Source organism: Perognathus longimembris, chromosome 8 (genome assembly GCF_023159225.1).
Source record: "Perognathus longimembris pacificus isolate PPM17 chromosome 8, ASM2315922v1, whole genome shotgun sequence".
NCBI lineage: Eukaryota > Metazoa > Chordata > Mammalia > Rodentia > Heteromyidae > Perognathus > Perognathus longimembris.
In genome coordinates this window covers 10,636,069-10,654,672 of record NC_063168.1, presented here as the reverse complement: position 1 = coordinate 10,654,672, position 18,604 = coordinate 10,636,069, and the positions used below count along the sequence as shown (strand labels likewise).

The window sequence follows — 18,604 nt, the reverse complement described above, 5'->3', positions numbered from 1 at the left end:
ATCTTCGTGACCCCATGATTTGTGATATGGCCCTACCAGAGGATACCTGGAACTAACCACAGAAGGTTTCGTGAACACCAGGCAGCACTGCCTCTCCATCTTCTGATACTTGGTCTAAATGGAGCCCAGAAATTGCTACAGCTGGTACCAACCTCAGTACTCGGGGACTGCAGCCTACACCAGACATTTGCTTTAAGGAACATAAGAATTGGCCCATGCTAGATTTCACATTCCTTGTGAGAACATTCCAGATGAAGCAACACAGGGGAAAAGCTGAGTCTGAGTATTTTCTTCCAAGAATGACAGTCGCTTTTCCAGTCCATTGCATGCCTTGGTAGGGACCAACATGAAACCACAATGAAGAGCCATTTCAGCTCCTCCAAAAGAGCAGGTTTCCCATTCTGGGATATTTATGGTCTCTGCCAAGGTTCTCCAGCAGGGAATCTTAATGAAGTCAGCAAAGGGCCAGAGAGTAACCACCTCAGGCTTCTCAGCCTATAGTGATTCCTACTGTGAGTTCAGTCTGCTGCCACAGGCAAAGAGCAGCAGCAAAGGGTACATCAGTATCAGCATGCCAAGTGTTTGCCAACCCATCTGGTCAAGATTGCTTGTGAGTGTGGCCTTAACTGTAAAGAAAATGAAGAACTGGGGCATTAATCTACATTAGCCCAGAATAGTCTCCCTCTGGCTAAACTAGTCACACCTTGGTGGGGTGGCTTGATAGGATGTTGGCTCAATGAGAAACCGAAACAGGCTGTCATGCTATGGTCACACCCTCATCAACCACAAAACAATGATCCCCCATAAAAGCAATTGCTTTGAACTTACATATTCAGTTTGGGAAAGAAACACACAGCAAAGGTGAAACCTTCTACAAACATACCATCTGAGTTCTAGTGTGAGAACTGGAAGCAGAGCAGAGCGTTTCCTTCATCCACACAGGGTCAGGATGAAGTCTGCACCTCACACACAGCCAGAGCTCTACATGAGAGGTTGTGCTTTACTGTGTCCAGGAAAATGAAGAACAGGCACAGTATGATTAGCTGACACCCTGCCATGGGCTTATGAGCAAAAGGTACAGCTGATTCCACATGATGTGGAATTACAGCGGTGGGAAGGGAGAGGAGGGAGGAAGAGAAGAGAGTCACACAAAGACATTTTTCACTTGCAACTACAAGAGACAAAAAGCTTGATATCCTTGATGAGCATTTTGAAATGTTTTCACGTTTCACACAAGGTCACTGGAAATGGAAAGCTACCACAACTGGCCAGCCAGGGGCGAGTGAGCTAAGTGTGGGTTGAAGAGGTCTGCTTTACACTCATCAAAAGGCACTGCATTTATTAACTGCTTTGTTAAATGGCACTTCTTCTGTACAACTCCTTACAGATAATTTTTAAAAAATCTTATAGAAAAAGAGGTCTGCCTTGCTGCTCACATATCCAGCCCCGAGACTGTGGTACAAGTGGCTCCTTTGCAGAGATATGCCTAGTGATTCTCATAGCTTAGAGACTGTGACCCAGACACTACCTGAGAACTCTGCATCTTGGAGCTGACTAACAAACTACTCCCCAGAATGTTGCAAACGGCTCTGGCAGAGAGCCCTTCACCTGCTCTGCTTGGGCAAAGCCATTACTTCACACCAGGAAGTGATGTGCATATTCAGTTTTGCCTCATTCACCAAACAGAGCTACCCAGGAGCCCTAATGAAACCCATGGTGTTCCAGGCTGCCTTCTATATGGAAACAGAAGCAACCTCACTGAAAATCACACTGGAAATGAATCATTTCTCCACAGCCATGAGATGGAGAGAAAGCACAGATCTCTGTACATGGATGTACTTAATGGGATCACATGGTGAGGTTTTCAAAAGTGTATCAATATAAAGTGAACAGGGCACCTTCATTCCCTGAAAGATATGTCAGCAGAGATAAGCACAGTCTCTGTCTTCTACCTGGAGGGAGCAGGGTGAACTCGTAACACTCGGAGGTTGTGCTAGGCAGGCAGGCTGTGCCTCTGGAAGGCATTAAGGGAATCAACCCCCATCCAAGGCCCCAACTAAACAGGCTGGACCGACCCATTTCTCCACTATCCCCACAGGAAGCCACTTATGTGCAGCTCCACCAAGACTCAGAGTGCCAAGAAAATGGCCCCCTGCATTCTACGTTCCTGTGCACTTCACTGTCCACAGCATGAATCCTCACTTGCAGGGCTGAGAGCCCAAGAAACCAGCATCCTCGGGAGAAAAACAGAAAAGAGTAGTGTGTGGAGTGGAAGCAATCAGTTTTGGAAGGTAGGATACTTCGGGTCGATGTACACTAACTGTCTCTGAACACATAATAGCAAATTGCCATTTGTTTGTACATGGATGATTAAAAAAATCTTTGAATTCTTAAGGACTATTGACAAAACGATATGTGATATGGAACTAAAGATATTCATATAGACAAAATATGCATACCCCAAATAACACAATAAGTTGTTAAAGTCCACAGTTCACTTAGGTAAAGACAAGTCGAACAGCAAGTAGACTACGTAGCATCAGCAATGTCATGACTCCCTACCCCAAGAGCCTGACACTTGGCTCCAGGAAGGTGCTCTGCTCACAGATGCCCTTCCCTCAGATCCAGAGCTCCAGAACAGCAGAGGCTGGCTGGCTAGGCCATAAGCACTTGCCCAGTGTGGACTCCCTGCAGACAGGGGCTTCAGCTTAAGGAGCAACTGAAGAAAGTGACTCCAGAAAGACTTCTGTGCCATCTGTGTCACTTAGAAATTTTTCCCTTGCAGATGGATACTGGCTTTAACCTCAGGGTCTGACATAGGATTGGTCTCCCCTCCAATATCTGCTTAATATCATTTAATAACCTCAGATCTTTAACAGAAAAACAGCAGCTAAGAAAATAATAGAAGAGATATGTGTAAAATCAATGTTAAACACCTCGTATCATAAGGAAACTTGCAAAGATTTGTTTGAACTGTAGTTTCTAGTCTTCATTAGAATGCCATGACTCTCAAAACTATCGTCCTGGTGGGCACTACAACAGATCTAAGGGAAGGGGACTCATTCCTGGCCAGAAAAGTTTTCAAGTGGAATAAGCCACAGGTCCCTGGCAGCACAGCTCAGACACCCAATCTTGCTGGAGAATAAAACTCAACACATCATCACAACCAGGACCTACAATCAACTCTTCCGTATAACTATTTAATGTTAAAATCATGCCAAAGCTCCCCCCTAAGTGATCAGAACATACTCTCACCGCTTGAACAACTTATTAATAAATGATAAACTTCACCTAGAAACCTCCCTCATTATCCTAACAGAATGACTAGAAAAACTCTAAAGGTGAGTGGGTTTCTCCAGGGCACAGGGTGGGCATTCCAAAGTCATACTCTCGACCCCAGGCATGGTACCCAGAGGCAGGGCAGGAGCCCGCAGAGAAGCAGTCTCTGGGTGATGGGCCACCCCCTCACCTCCCCTCTTGCCAACCTCCTCACTAGAAACCCAGACATGTAACAAACACTGCACACATGCCACTGGAAGAGCTGCCTACAACAGACTAAGACACTTGTGGAGGTTTTATTGAAAACATATTTTTAGAAAAGAAACAGAAAACCTCTAAACAATTCAGCCTGATGTTGAAGCTCAGCCATCAAGGCAGCCATGAATTCGTAAGGTCACTACCACCTAATGGCCAGGTCAAGGAGCCAGTGTGGCCAGCACTGAGGTCTGGAGTCCTGTGAGTCATCTGGACACCGCTGTGCTATGCTGCCAAAGGCACCGGCTCAGCCCACTGCCTGAGATGATTAGGTCCCCGATGCTATGAGTAGATAACCCCTAAAGGCCCATGTGTTAAAGAGTAGGTTTCCAGCTTGGTATTACTAGGAAGTGGTGGAATCTTTCCGAGCTGTGGCCAAGTGGAAATCACTTAGGTCACTGAGTAGAAGGGTATGGCCTTGAAGAGGCTATCAAGATCCTAGCCCCTTCCTGTATCCTTCCACTTCCTGGCTGCTGGGAAATGAGCAAGGTGAGTCCCTGACTCACTCCTGCTAGGAGAAGTGTGGCCTCTCCTCACAACCATGGACTGGAACCCCGCAGTGTGATACAGGCTGTCAAATCAGCACAGTCCACAGTCCACTACCCATCAACACAAGACAAAGTGAAACTTGAGGGTTCATTGTAGACTGTCCTCATGAACAGGGATCCCATTCCCTCCCGTTCTGAGCCATCTCACAAGCCCAAAAATCTAGCTCACGTAGCACGGCTCTGAAAGTCACTGTAACCGATTCATCTCAGTCCTCACAGCTAAGCACAGGAAAGCACTGCGAAGACCACCCATCAAACAGCCAGAATTACAGCGAGAACAGGAAAGGTCACTTCCAACTAGACCTTACAGCAGATGGTGAAAACATGTAGTAGTTTTGATTCCCCTCGGAACAGCTCTGAATTGGTAACCCAGTGATGAAACGTTTGCAAATTAGTCATCATCGCTGCAATGAACCCCAGAGCAAGCAGACACTGTAAAACTGAAGCCTGTCGGGAGTGAGTTTGCAGGGATGACTTCATTTAAGTGAATGGGAACCCCACAGAAACTACGCACAGAACAGGCTTCCCTCCGAATGTCATGGTACACAGGAATCCCCCGGTAGCATATATTCAATGCTCTGATAAATGCTTCCATGCTAGATGAAAAACTACAATAGTAATTTTTTTTTTAAGAAAAACAGTAACAAAACAGAACCCCTTACCTCATAAAACTTACAGTCAAACGGAAGATTCAGACCCTGAAAGAAACTGGTGCACACTGATAGCCACTAGAGAAGCTCAGAGTAAAACAGGTGAGAAAAAAGCGAATGAGATTGTCAGCTCTCCTAGTCGGGGGGGGGTGGAAGGTTACTACCAGTGACTACCAGTCACTACCACTGGTAACACCTTTACCAGGCTATATCCTTTCAAGTCTCGCCAATATTCTTATATCATCTTAAATCAATTTTTGTATGTATGTATTAGTCGTGGGGTTTGAACTCGGGACCTGGGAACTATGGGAACTATTCCTTAAGCTTTCTGAGTCAAAGCTAGTGTGCTACCGCTTGAGCTATAGCTCAACTTCTGGCTTTTGGGTGGTTAATTGGAAATAAAAGTTTCACAGATTTTACCGCCCAAGCTAGCTTCCAACTGTGATCCTCGTATCTCAGCCTCACACTTGGCTTTTTCTCTCAAAGCTGGGGCTTTACCACTTGAGCAACACCTCCACTTCTGCTTTTTGGTGATTAACTGGATTTAAGAGTCTCACAAACGTTTCTGCCTGATCTGGCTTCAAACCTCCATCCTCAGATCTCAGCCTCCTAAAGCAGCTAGGATTACAGGCGTGAATCCTCTGTGCCTCAGTCAAAATATTTTATTTGAATAAAATTTTCCTGATTGGTCTTTCTGCAATAATTTTGCCAGTGACCGTAACAAAACAGGGAGACATATACTGGTAATTTGCCTCAATTTCAGGGTAAAGGTACCCTCCCCTTCCCTGTAACAATTGAGAGTTTGTGCTACTTCTGATGGCTAACCCATTCCCAAGCTCTGCCCCTGTCCTTACTCTGAAAGATGCCCAAACTTGCCCGTGTGCAGACAGACGTAATTATCTACAAAAAAAAAAGCAGAGAAAGGGAGATGGAGCTAAAGTCGGATACTAAAACAGAACACAAGAGACTGTCCCCTTCTCAAACACTGGATTCCATGCAAAAGCATGTTATGTCTAGGTTGGAACACAGATATGCTAAAAGACTCTTCATTGTCTTCCCAGTAAATGATCATGCTGGTATAGCTTTAAAAGAAAAAAAAAGGCTTCAGTGAGGAGATTCAATGCAGGAGACTGAAGTGGGCTCCTTAGTGAAAGACCTACCCCAGTCCCAGTGACTACCGGCCATGGCTGCAGCATTTCCCTCACTCTCCAAGAATACAGCCTCTCAGCTTTATGTGCCCAGGGTCCCTGTTTGTTACAACTGCCAACCCTCTGTAGAAGGATGTATATATATACGTGTGACTCTGCCCCACCTACCACTGCTGTCATTTGCCAACCCCATCTAACGGCTTTCTTTCTCATGCCCCTGCCACCAAATTTCATTTTTCTTCCAACCCAGGTAATGGAACCCTAAGCACACTGTCCTCTATCCCCAACTTCTCTGTCAGACAACAGCATATGCCAGCAAGTCCCCAGGGAACAGGAAGGGGTGGGTGTGGAAAGCCGGCATGGCCCCAGACAGGTGATCATCATGAGCAGACCCTGCTTTCTCCAAGATAAAACTCAATCTTCTTGACACAAATGGTAAACAGGCATGCAAAATTAGTACCTCTTCCCTGAGTGGTTAGAGGTGACAGCTAAAGATGGGTTTAACTCCAGTTTCACTTTCAAGTTTGATTGTCCTCAGCACAAAACAGAGAGATGGAAATCCAGGAATAACCAGCCCTCTTAAGAGGAAGAATACAAAAACCCCATCAAAGTTCATAGCTAAGAGGGATGGAAAAAATGATTCCATATTAATCACCAGAAATATAAATCACTGGCACAAAGACCATCCTCATGTATATGCCAAAGAAGATTGTGGCGATGGGCCTTTTAAAATGGAAACTTCTACACTGCTCTGCTTATTTGCAGGGTGATTGGTATCTGACCACTATGATCCATCATCATCAGTAAACTCTTTGAAATCCTTGGGGACTACAGCCAGTTACTACCAGCTGGCCAGGTTCACCCTTAACTTTCAGAGGTTTTGCCAACCATCCATCACGTTGGTAGCCTAAAACCAACTATATGAGTGCTGTCCCTTAGCTCTTTTACTCATGGATGGCACTAAACCACTTGAGACACAGCTCCATTTCCGGCTTTCTGGTGGTGAATTGGAGATGCCAACCCAAAACACAACAAATGTATCCCAGCATATCCCAACCATGAAACTGAAACCAGCCTTATTCCATCTATCAGATGTTCAGTACATTCTTTCATTCATATTTGGTCCAACCACAAATACTTGGTAATCGACTAGAGTCATCATGAAAAACACATTGTCTGCAATTACTGTTTCCTTCTTATATAGATCTGCCAACAGCACCCAGCACTGTGTTATATGTCATTCACCATGTTATATGTCATTCAAGGGAAGTTCCAAGCTTAAGACATTAGTTTTTTTTTTTTTTTGTTTTTTGTTTTTTGGCCAGTCCTGGGCCTTGGACTCAGGGCCTGAGCACTGTCCCTGGCTTCTTCCCGCTCAAGGCTAGCACTCTGCCTGTTGAGCCACAGCGCCGCTTCTGGCCATTTTTTCTGTATATGTGGTGCTGGGGAATCGAACCTAGGGCCTCGTGTATCCGAGGCAGGCACTCTTGCCACTAGGCTATATCCCCAGCCCAAGACATTAGTTTTTAAGGAGCCCCTGATTGCCTATTTATGGCCCTTACACATTCACCTAAAATTTCCTTTTTCAGCTGGGAATGTGGCCTAGGGGTACAGTGCTTGCCTTGTGTACATGAAGCCCTGAGTTCGAAGATTCCTCAGCACCACATATATAGAAAAGGCCAGAAGTGGCACTGTGGCTCAAGTGGTAGGGTGCTAACTTTGAGCAAAAAGGAAGCCAGGGACAGTGCTCAGGCCCTGAGTCGAGGCCCCAGGACTGGCAAAATAAATAAATAATTTTTTTAAATTCTTTTCCCCAATACTATAATCACGTTTCACTAAACAAGAAACCAAAGATAATGCCCTACAGCCATCACACCACACACATAAAATAATACTATAATACTGCTGAACGGCAGCTGGTGCCCAAGTTCTCTGTGTGTGCGCACAGGAACATACTGGGGCTTGAACTAAGGGTCTCATGCTCTCCTTTGGCTATTCTGCACAAGACTGGTGCTCTACCACTTGAGCCATAGCACCCCTTCTGGCTTTTTACTGGTTAACTAGAAAGAAGACTTTCTCAGATTTTATCTGCCTGGGCTGGCTTTGAACCTGGATCCTGGGATTATAGGTATGAGCCGCCATGCTAGGCTTAAAGATGTAAGGGTTTTTTTTTTTTTTTTTGCCATGTAAAGGAAGGGGTTTGGGGTTTGTTTTTTGTTTTTTTGTCTTGTTTTATTTTTCTGGTCATCTGCAGTCTCTGACTCTTGGTATCCACATGTAAAAGGGCCCAGCCATTCTTTTCCCATTAAAGGACTAAAGGAGTGATAAGAGAGTGGGACACGAATCCCTGACTCTGCGAGTACGAACAATTTCTTACACTGGTTCATTTACCCAGCACCTGGCAGGAATTTTAACAGCCCTGACGAGATGTTCTGTTCACTTCTCCTGAGAATGACTACTAAGGAGTCACGCATGCCTCAGCACCCACACACAAGGCAAGTTCCTGCCACTGACCTTGCGTCTTCCCAGAGTCAATTTTAAAGCCAAAGTATTCAAAAACAAAACAAAAGAAAAAACAAGCAGGTGTCCTACCTCAGCTCCTTTCTCTGTGGGCCAGAAAAATGTCTGAATCAGCACCCACTATCAGTCACTCTGTGTACTGAAAACATGCCCCAGGGGCAGGCTGCTACATACTGAGTACCTGTGATATCCTCCATCACCAGGGACAGCACCATCCTCTCTGGGGGGCACTGTGTTCCCAATGAAAGGAGATGTGGTTCTGGGGGGCTGTACCTCTCCCAGGAGGGCACACAGTAGGTATGGATGGGGGCTGGCCTTTACAAACCTTACTGTAGCTACCTCATCCTCCCACCAACTGACAAATCCTAAACAGACTTAAACTCAATCCTGTACACACTGATCGAGTCAGAAAAGGAGCTCCTCATCTCTCAAATGTCTCCAGAATTCAGCTGTCCTACGGCCAGAAGAACCGTACTGTTGGTGATTTCATGCACAAGGGCCTAGGGCCACAACAGGAATTCACATGTAGTTTCTCCTCTAAGTGAACAGTCAATAGTTTAGAGCTCTTAAGCAACCAAGTCCTTCCATCCTTCTCCAAGTTCATGCCCAAGCCAGAGCTTGGTCCTCCCAGCTCCTGGGTCTCCAGGCCTTACCTAAACTCCCATCAGCAATGCCACTGGGTTATGGCTCTATTCACCTCTCACTAGCTAGTAATGCTGTAAGAAGAAAGAGTTTACAGTTTGGATGCATCACCCTCCCCCCCCCAAGCCCCCAGCTGCTGTGAATAGACATGACGCCACCTCTTCTAATTGAGGGTGTAGAGCACACACCAGCCGACAGCCTTCAGACCTGTTTTCCAGAGTGGAGACACAGGACTCCATAGCTAGGCTTGAACCTAGCTCCACTATATCTGAGGTCTAGGATCCAAAGAATCTGTTTTTGTTTCTCATGGGGAAAGAGCCCTCTCAAATATGCTTACCTTATAAGGGTTACTACAAACATTAAATTTGACAAAGCTCAAAAAGCATGAATCCACAGAGGCATTTGACACAAAGTTCTCCCGGTGAGAGAATCGTCAGCCTCCTCCTCGTCACACTGAGTGTCCCACCCCACCACCTGTTCTTTCCTCAGGGCACGGGGCTGTGTCCAGCAATCTGCTCCTGTATGTCCATTTCCAGCTTTAGTCCTTCCTTTGCCTGCTAGTTTCCACTCCTTATCCAGCCAAATGCAGGCAGTCCTCCAGGAAGACCTCTCCGGCCTGTCTCTGGGCGGACTTCATGACTTTCTATAACTACACACACAGCTCACCCTCCTTGGCAGCTACCAACTGGTATGGCTGTTCATCCTGCAAGACCCTCGGCTCTCCGAAGGCAGAGAAGTTATTCCTGAGGGACACTTAGTCTAGGCATGTCCTAGCACACATCAACACTTTGGATCCATACATCAATTGATAATGTCATAAAGAATAACTGCTTCTTTAGTGGGCTACGAATTGAATAGAACTCCTGTCTTAAGAAGAAAACCTAGGTGGGTGCCAGTGGTTCACACCTGTAAACCTAACTACTCAGAAGGCTGAGATTATGAGGATCACAGTTCAAAGCTAGCCTACATAAGAAAGTTTGTGAGACCCTCACTGCCAATTAACAACCAAAAAGCTAGAAGCGGAGCTGTGGCTCAAATGGTAGAGCACCAGCCTTGAGTGGAAAGGCTAAGGGACAGCACCCAGGCCCTCAGTTCAGGCCCTAGTACAGAAGAAGAAAAAGAGGAGGAGGAGGAGGAAGGCACAATATAGAACAAGTTGACTCTTCATCCATGGAAGTATGTAGCAATAAATAAAAGGTACATTTGACATGTCCTATGTTCCAGCACTCATGATTTCCACAACTCTTATGCATTCATGTACTCCCAACCCCGGTTCCAAGAAGGACAAGCATATATCACCTCATGATGAGAAACTGAGGTACAGGAGGGGTCCTGGGAGGAGAAGACAGATGAGTTCTGTGTCTGGATGGATCTTGCACTCCTATTCAGAATAGCAGGTGACAGAGCTTCAAGATGAGCAAAGCCAAGGAAAAGCCCAGGCCACTGGGCTCAAGTTCAGCTCTGCCTCAAATAGCCAAGGCACAGATAGTCAGTGTGTTGTAAAGATGAACAAAGCTTTTATGTGCAAAGTTGTTGGAGTAGAGCTGACCCAGGGGAGTATTCAGCAGTGTTAGGCTTCTGTTACTAGAAAAGTCAGCTTTGAAGAGAGCCAGGCCAGAGCAGGGGCCCAGGACCCTGTGTAAAAGTCCTTAGCCAATAACATAATCTCCTTGGATAGTGTTACAACTCTCTGGGAAATCAAGTTGAGGAGATCTCATTTCATGAGAACATTCTGGGTGCCAAGAGCATAAGCCACCAGTGCTTTCCAAAAAGCCCTGGCCCCCAAGAGCCCTTACCAGGGTCTAAAAGTGCAGTTCTTTCGAAGTAGAAATGAGCTAAAGTCTATGTAACCCATGCGTGACTTCAGGGAGAATAAAACTTTCATTAACCTTTATATAATAGTCTTCGAATAAGAAATAGTATTTGCACTGGAAAGAAAACATTAAGTTGCCTCCATTAGCCAGGGAGAATGAATCGCATGCCTCCGTGAAGACCTGACTCTACCCTCCTAGTCAGATGAGTGTAGCTTTCTACAACTGCCCTTCATATCATTTTTTTTTCACTTAAAAATCTTTCCCTTGGGGGCTGGGGATATGGCCTAGTGGCAAGAGTGCCTGCCTCGGATACACGAGGCCCTAGGTTCGATTCCCCAGCACCACATATACAGAAAACGGCCAGAAGCGGAGCTGTGGCTCAAGTGGCAGAGTGCTAGCCTTGAGCGGGAAGAAGCCAGGGACAGTGTTCAGGCCCTGAGTCCAAGGCCCAGGACTGGCAAAAAAAAAAAAAATCTTTCCCTTGGAGTTGCCTTTCTCCTGAAACATTCAAAGGTCAGGAACAAATACCCAAAGGACACCTCCTTCCCGGTAAGATTATCGTCTGGGAGAGTACAACAGAGGGAGATGGAGATGACTGGGAATAAAAACCTCACCTTGTGTAGGAAGAGTACACGAGCCAGCCTTGGCCCTCCAATCCATCCTTCCACCGTATCGTCTCATTCCTATAGGGCCAGGTTCACCAAGATACAGAGCTGAGTTCAACCTACTAAGGTGTACTGCAAATCAGAGAACATAGAAATTGGGAGGACAGCCAGCCTAACTGTTGAATAACAACAGCTAAGGCATAAATGGGCCCTGGGCTTCTAGAAATATGGGTGATTTTTCTGCAAGTGCAAAACAATCCCACAGAGGGTTCCTGGGCATTGCCAAATCAGAGCTCCTTAATGGGACCTGAGCTCACTGCACAAGTCCATTTTTGTTACTGCAAGAAAATAAGTAAAGCTAGCTATCTATAAAGAAAGGGGGTTTATTTGGGCTCATGTTACTGATCCTAAGTCAAGGGGACACATCTAGACAATACTAGACAAGGAGATACGCATAGCCCTAGGCACTATTGCCTTTCTCTGTGCTTCTGGCCACGGTGCAGGGCCAAGTCTAACTTAGAGAGCCCTGGATTCCCTCACTGATAAAGAATGCAAACCAGCTGAGGGGGCCTTGAAGGCTCTGCCCCTCAAGAAGGACAGGTGTTCCCATCCCAGGAGTCTGTTCACTCTGTTCCTCAATTCTGGGAGACAGGAGGAGCAAGGCTGGAGGAGCCAGAAAGCCACCCGCCCCGCAGTTTCCCTGAAGCCACTTCTTGCCACATAGTCCACATCACCTCCCCGATGCTGGGAAAGTGGGGGTCACAAGGGGTACCTTCCCTCTGCCCCTCCATTTCTCAACCTGTGCCACTTAACTAAGTACAAAAGGCACCACATGGGCCCTAAGTTCAACTAATCCCATGAGCCAAGTTACACAGAGAATAGTATTTTGACCCTAGCCAAGGCAAAATAAAAACCCTGGAAACGCTATTTAAACCTATGAGATCTAAGTGTGACGACCACAGCATACTGATGTCACAGTGCATCAGCACAGTGGGTCAGGTCTCAGGCATGGGCCTACCAGTTACTGACCAGGCCGATGACACTGCATGTGTGCGGTAATCGTTAACAGTCACGCTGTCAAATTCTTTCATTTGAACTTGCACTTCATTTTACACCAGGTCCTGCCTGTAGTAGGTCCAACTGCTTGATGCCCCCCACCGCCAGCCTCCAGCACTGAGGCAGGTGAACAGGCAGTAAGAAAGCAGGTCTGCAAAGACCCCAGCTAGTCAGGATGTCACTGCTATAGAATCAAGCCAAGATAGACGAGAGCTCAGCTCAGGACAAACTATCCAGTGGAAAAGGACACCCCTGAGGAATGAGCCACGACCATTCCAAGGGCATCAGAAATAAAGCAATGTGGATGACAATCTTCTGTTGTGGTGTACTAGTCTACAGTAGTGACATCTCTGTACACCTCTCCACCTGCTGGTGTAGCCTCAGGCCCATTACCCAGTTTAGTGCTTGACCTACTCACAAGCTTACTATTTTCCTAGACAACAAAGTAAATTTTCTGCCTTTTAATACTTACATTATTTCCTTGTTAATACCATCAAGTCTGTCTAACTATAATTGCCTTTCCAAAACTCAACAGAAATATTTTTTAAAAGAGGATAGAAGAAAAAAAACAAAACCATACACTTTTAACTTCTTTTTCTTGGTAATGAGATATGTATCCACAGTTCCATCAAAGAAAGATAAACCCGACTGCTCAGAAACAAATGTGCTCCTCCAGCCTCACTCCTGCAGGTGGAAGGCTAACACCAGCTCTGTCCTGCTATTTGCCCCCACGGCTATCTTCCACTCTGTGGGATCGCTTCACAGTGGAGGTCTTGTCTGCACAGAGTGTCAATTTTCTGTGGCAGGGTCCGTTCCTTCCATCAAAAATGCGCTTCCCTTCTGGGTTCTGTCCAGATAGCATAGGGGAACAGAGGGCTCTGCCCTATGATAGACAGTCCCTTTCCACCATGCTGGAGATTAAGCTGGGCTTGTGTCTGTGAGGACAGACTCCTAAAACTCTTCAGAGTCCTGTGGACAATGACTGGGGAGATTCACCTCAACCTGGATGTATCATATGTTTTTTAACCACGGTGAAACAATTTAATACCATTAATGTATGCTGATCACAAAATAGCAGAAAAAAATGCTAAGACTTGCTGCGTGTTCATTTGTGAATACTTTGTTTTGAAAAATATTTTTTAAATGCATTGCCTCGCCTCCACGCTAGGGAGGCTGAGGAGGGAGTTTTTGTTTTTGTTTTGTTTTGTCTAAGAGTTACAGGCCAGCCTGGGAAACATAGGGGTGGAGCTGAGGTTTAACACAGTGATAAAGCCCTTGCCTCACATGTACAAGGCCCCAGATTCCATCTCCAGCACAGAAACAAGCAGACCAACCCAAGTGCTCCTGAGAGATCAAGCTCAGCTGCATCCAGAGTTTCATCCCAGGTGAGATGAAGCGTTAACCAGGGTGCCAAGGCCTCCATTTGAGAAAAGAAAATACAGGGATCCATTCTTCAAGTCAAGAGGGTATTTTCTGTGGGTAATACGGCATTACAAGACAGCTATGTGGGAGACAGGCTGGGCCTACCACTACCAGGTCTCAAGGAACAGTAAGTGACATTCCAGGACACCACCTCCTCGCTGCCCATACCCACCCCAGCCGGGCTCTGCTAATTAAATTTCCAGCGATGAGCTGAAACTATGGAATGCTAACTCTTTATTAAATAATGCAGTTGGAAGAGCATGATAATCCTCACAGCTTTAAATAAAACCTCTTAATACACAATGTAAATAACGGCAGGCAAAAATCCAATTTCTACGCAGTGAACTTTCAAACACTCAGTTGTTTCCACTAAATTAGCTTTCGTTCTGATGGCTGTAATGCCAACATAGGCAGATCAAGCACCCAGAACAATGTCATTATACATTTGTTCTTAACTTAGAGATGCCAGCCCAGAATTATTGACTCAACTCACTGTGCCTGTCAGCTAAAGAAAGCCCTCTGTGAACGATCAGCCCAATGCACACTCTTCTAAAGACAAGGAAATATACGCCTCCCATTATGAGAGGTACTACCTTGTCAGAAAACAAGGCAGACTACAGTTTTGCAACCCTAAGAAACCAGGTGGAATGTGAATCTGAAGACAGACTTGAATTCCCTCCAAAAGGAGATTAGAAGGAAAAGAAAACTAGACTGCTGTGTCCATCCAGACTGCTGAGACTATACTATTGGTCAAACTTGTCAGAGAAGTAATAACTTCCCGTGGGGAAATTTAAATAATCAGCTGGGTATGAAAAAAAAAATGTGCTCATTCTGAGTTTTAGACCAATTCCTCAGCATGTGTTTTATAAACCCTCCAGGCTGTTTTTACAACTAAGTTCAAGCCAAAAATTCCTGCACTCCTTTGCAGCTTTTGTCATGATGACAATTCAGAAATCAAAGGAAAAGTCTTTCCCTATAAGCCTGGTGAAACATTTGTCACTATTAGTAACTATTGGAGTGGTCAGAATTATGTTGGCAGAAGAACTTTATTATGACATCTCAAATGGTCTGATCAGTTAAGAGAGGAGTTGTCCCAAAGTCAGTGTGAAGCATGGGAAATGGAGCAAGAACAGACGCATGTGTAAGTAAGTACGAAACCCCCATCAGCCTTCAGACTTTTCAAGGAAGAATGGATGGAAAAACATCTCACTAGTAACTTTATGTAGTGATTCCATACAGACATATGGATACAGTGGGTTAATAAAATATATTAAAATCCACTTCCCTTGTTCCATTTACCTCTAGAAAACTTTAAATTACTTATGTGCTTTGAATCCTAACTATTGGACAGTGCTGCTTTAAAGTATAAAATAAAGAATTCAATCCCTCAAAAGAGGTTTATGTGAACACCTGTTAAACCATTAGCTTTTTGTAAATGTTTTTGAAACATGTAGGCACAGATTTCCAGGGAGGGGAAAAAATTCTGTATTCAGTCTGTCTCCATAGCCACAAATGTTGAGCTCCACAAACATCTGGGCTGATTTTAACACTCAGTCTGAAAAGAAGGAGACCCAGATGGCAGGGAGATCTTGTATCTGGCCACAGAAACGTTTCAAAATGCCCAGGGTCCTGGGCTACTATGCATATTTTCCATAATGATCATTACACTGTGTGAATCAAGAACTGGCCCAATATAAGCAAGAACCCCATGGCCCTAGATACAGCAATGTCCCATGGGCTTCTGTGCATTGGTATTGTTCTAACGATAAACTCTCCCATGAGCAGGGAAGACCAGAATCAGCACTTCACCTTCTTCCATCCATTCCCCCATCAGCACCTTGAAGCAAGCAGATTCTTTACACACAACATGCTTCGGCAGTCTGCCATGAAACTCTCCTGCTGACTTTTTTTTTTTTATACTACAACATGGCAAAAGATGGTATAAAAATTTCAATTTTTTTCCCCAGACTGAGCAACCTATAAGCAGGTCAGACTCAATGCTACCCCAACTTTTACACTCTGGCTTCCCGTTCTTCAGAAATGAGGATCAGGGAATGGGTGCCCCAGGATGGTGGAACCAGCACCAAAGCCAGAGTGGACCTAGTGCAGGCCCAGCCCCACTGCCCCTGGCCGCAGCCAGCTGGGTAACGTCTCTACACCTCCCTTTGCCCATTTGCAAAGTAGACTCGATTGCAGTATCCAGTTCACTAAGCTGCTAGCAAGGCTAAGTGAACGCATGAGCTGAATTTGTGTTGTTGGAATAAATCGTTTATCTACGGAGTTATTTTTTTAAGTGAAGTTCAGAACAGTGCGCAAATTACAAATAAAGTAGCTCCAACACTCCTCAAGCTATAGATAAAAATGCCCAACCTAGTGCTTAAATATGCTTTGTCCCCCACAGGCTCAGGGGGGTCCGGGGCCCCACTCTAACTAGCTATGTTAGGAGGTAACAACAGGTCTGTAAAGGTGGGACCTAGAGAGAGTAACTGGGCCATGGGGCTCCACACTAAGAAAACTACTGCCCATCGTATGAGAGACGGTTAGGTCTCGGCACTGGATCCGTTTCCACGTGAACAGGTTGTCACATAGTGAGGCCACCCTATATGGTCAGCAGCCTTTTGCACCAACCTACTCTCACACGTTTCTGGCAAGTGACATGTTATGGCCACCTGACATGTTATGACAAGGCAGGAGGCCTTAGCTGGATGTAGGCACCCCATCTTGTACTTCCCAGCCTCAGAAACAGTGATCTGAATAATCTTTTCTTTATAAAGTCCCTAAGCTCAGGTATTTTGTTATAGCAACACAAATAGACTAAGACGTGGTATTGCACCGCCCATCATCACCATCTCTTCCGACATGGAAGAGGCGGGGCTCTCGTGGACCCTCACCGCTTCTTTTCAGCTCAGTGGCTCCTGGACACTCCAGACCTCTATGCCTGCTGTTCCCTCCACTGGAGTACTCACTGGCTTCCTCTTCACCTGGCTATGTCCTGCTCCTCTTCTGGGTGCATCGCTGGTGGGATTCGAGCTGTGGGTTCTCCCAAGCTTTACACTTCTTTGCGAGGAGGAAATGGGCCGCTAGAAATGCTCCCTTACTCCACCAACGTTCCCAGCCTCCTGCAGTCCAGACCAATGCTGTTTGGCCCCCTGTTAGCACTATATGGGACCTACACCCAATGTCAGGCTGCCCTGACCAGTCACCCCAGGACCCCAGCTAGAACAGGCTTGGTATGGGGAGAAGCACCCAGGAGTCTTCCCACTGACAGCCCAAATCAAGAACCACAGATATAATACAATAAAGCATGATTTTGACCTTCCAGTAGGGGTAAAAAAAAAAATCATGATTATAAAAATAAATAAATAAGTAATTTTTAACAAAAACCTCCCTGCTATTTTCAAATGTAAATTAAGTCCAATTAAAGTAGATTCATGCATTACAAAACATTTCCACTGCATCTAGTTTTTTGATTGCCATTTTAGTCAGTGTCTTGATTGAGCCCTGCAATTCCAGGCTTTGGCTCTCCACGAAGGCACTGCCACAACAGAGAGCCATGCCTGACTCTCAGTGGTGCAGGGCACTCTTAAGCCTCCCCTGCCACTGAACTGTGCACGGCAGGTCACAGGCAAGGAGCTGCATGGGCTGGTCAGATGCAGAAGAAAGCCTGGTTTGGAGCCATCCCTCTGCGGCTCATAAGCTATAGGGTAACCTTTGAGATGAAAAGAGGTTTAGAAGTGCAAATGACTGTCAATATGAATATTAATAGCAGGACTATTAATAACCGAAGTTGTGTGCCAGACACTTGACTCTTGATTAAACGCAGTCAAGTTCAGGCCAAACCAAAGACTTCTCAGCTCTGAGCCAACAGATCTACTGAAGACCTTGTCCCAGCGGGAGCAGAGAATGTTCTAAATGTCTGACTAAAGAAGTCTGAATAAAATCAGGCCCAAGTCGGCAGAGCCCCGACGAGGTCAATGTGAGATTTCCTGAGGTAGTAAGAGCTTGATGCTTTCTCCCAGAGCCCAGCATGGTACCTGGTTCACAGAAAGTATGCAACCCACACTTCCAATTAAGAAAAAAATGACTGAATAAATGAAAGAGGAGGGCGAAATTTGGAGTTGAAACAAGATGTAAACAGGAAAACAAAGACTCCAACGCTCACCTGGGTTCTGCCTGCTACACAGCATAAAATATACAGGACTTGTTTTTTAAGTAAAATCACCCAATGGAACAGTTCTGTAAACTGTGAATTCATCAAAAATGTTTTCATATTAAAAAAAAAAACACAAACTGCCCTTGCTGCTGCTATCATTGCAAAGATTTGAGACCAAACTGAACAGCAGCTGTCCTGCCAAATGAACAGTCTGTCTATGACCAAGTCTTCTAACTTCAAGACTCAAATACACTAGGTTAAATTCTGCTTCTTCAATCATGAATGTACTTTTCAGCATTAAAAATTATCTCTTTCACATTTTTAAATGCTGGGGCTTCTGCCTGACTAATGCCATCTTTAATTATACATAATCGAGTATTTTACTGTGATCTAATGGGGTCTATTACTCATCAAAATGGCACCAGTCAGCAATAATATTCCCCAGAGCCAATTACTCAACCTTCTTTCATTCTTCAGAAGCAGCAGCTGCACGTGCAGAAATCTATACACAG

The 18,604-nt window shown here is 45.4% G+C and overlaps 1 protein-coding gene and 1 pseudogene across 2 annotated transcripts in view; one reads left to right on the top strand and one right to left on the bottom strand.

The window, feature by feature from the left end:
- The window catches only part of Sh3rf3 (SH3 domain containing ring finger 3), a 307,314-nt gene that overhangs the window by 266,243 nt on the left and 22,467 nt on the right, over positions 1–18,604 (bottom strand). The gene's annotated exons all lie outside the window — the stretch shown is intronic.
- LOC125356942 lies at positions 13,340–13,520 on the top strand (annotated as a pseudogene).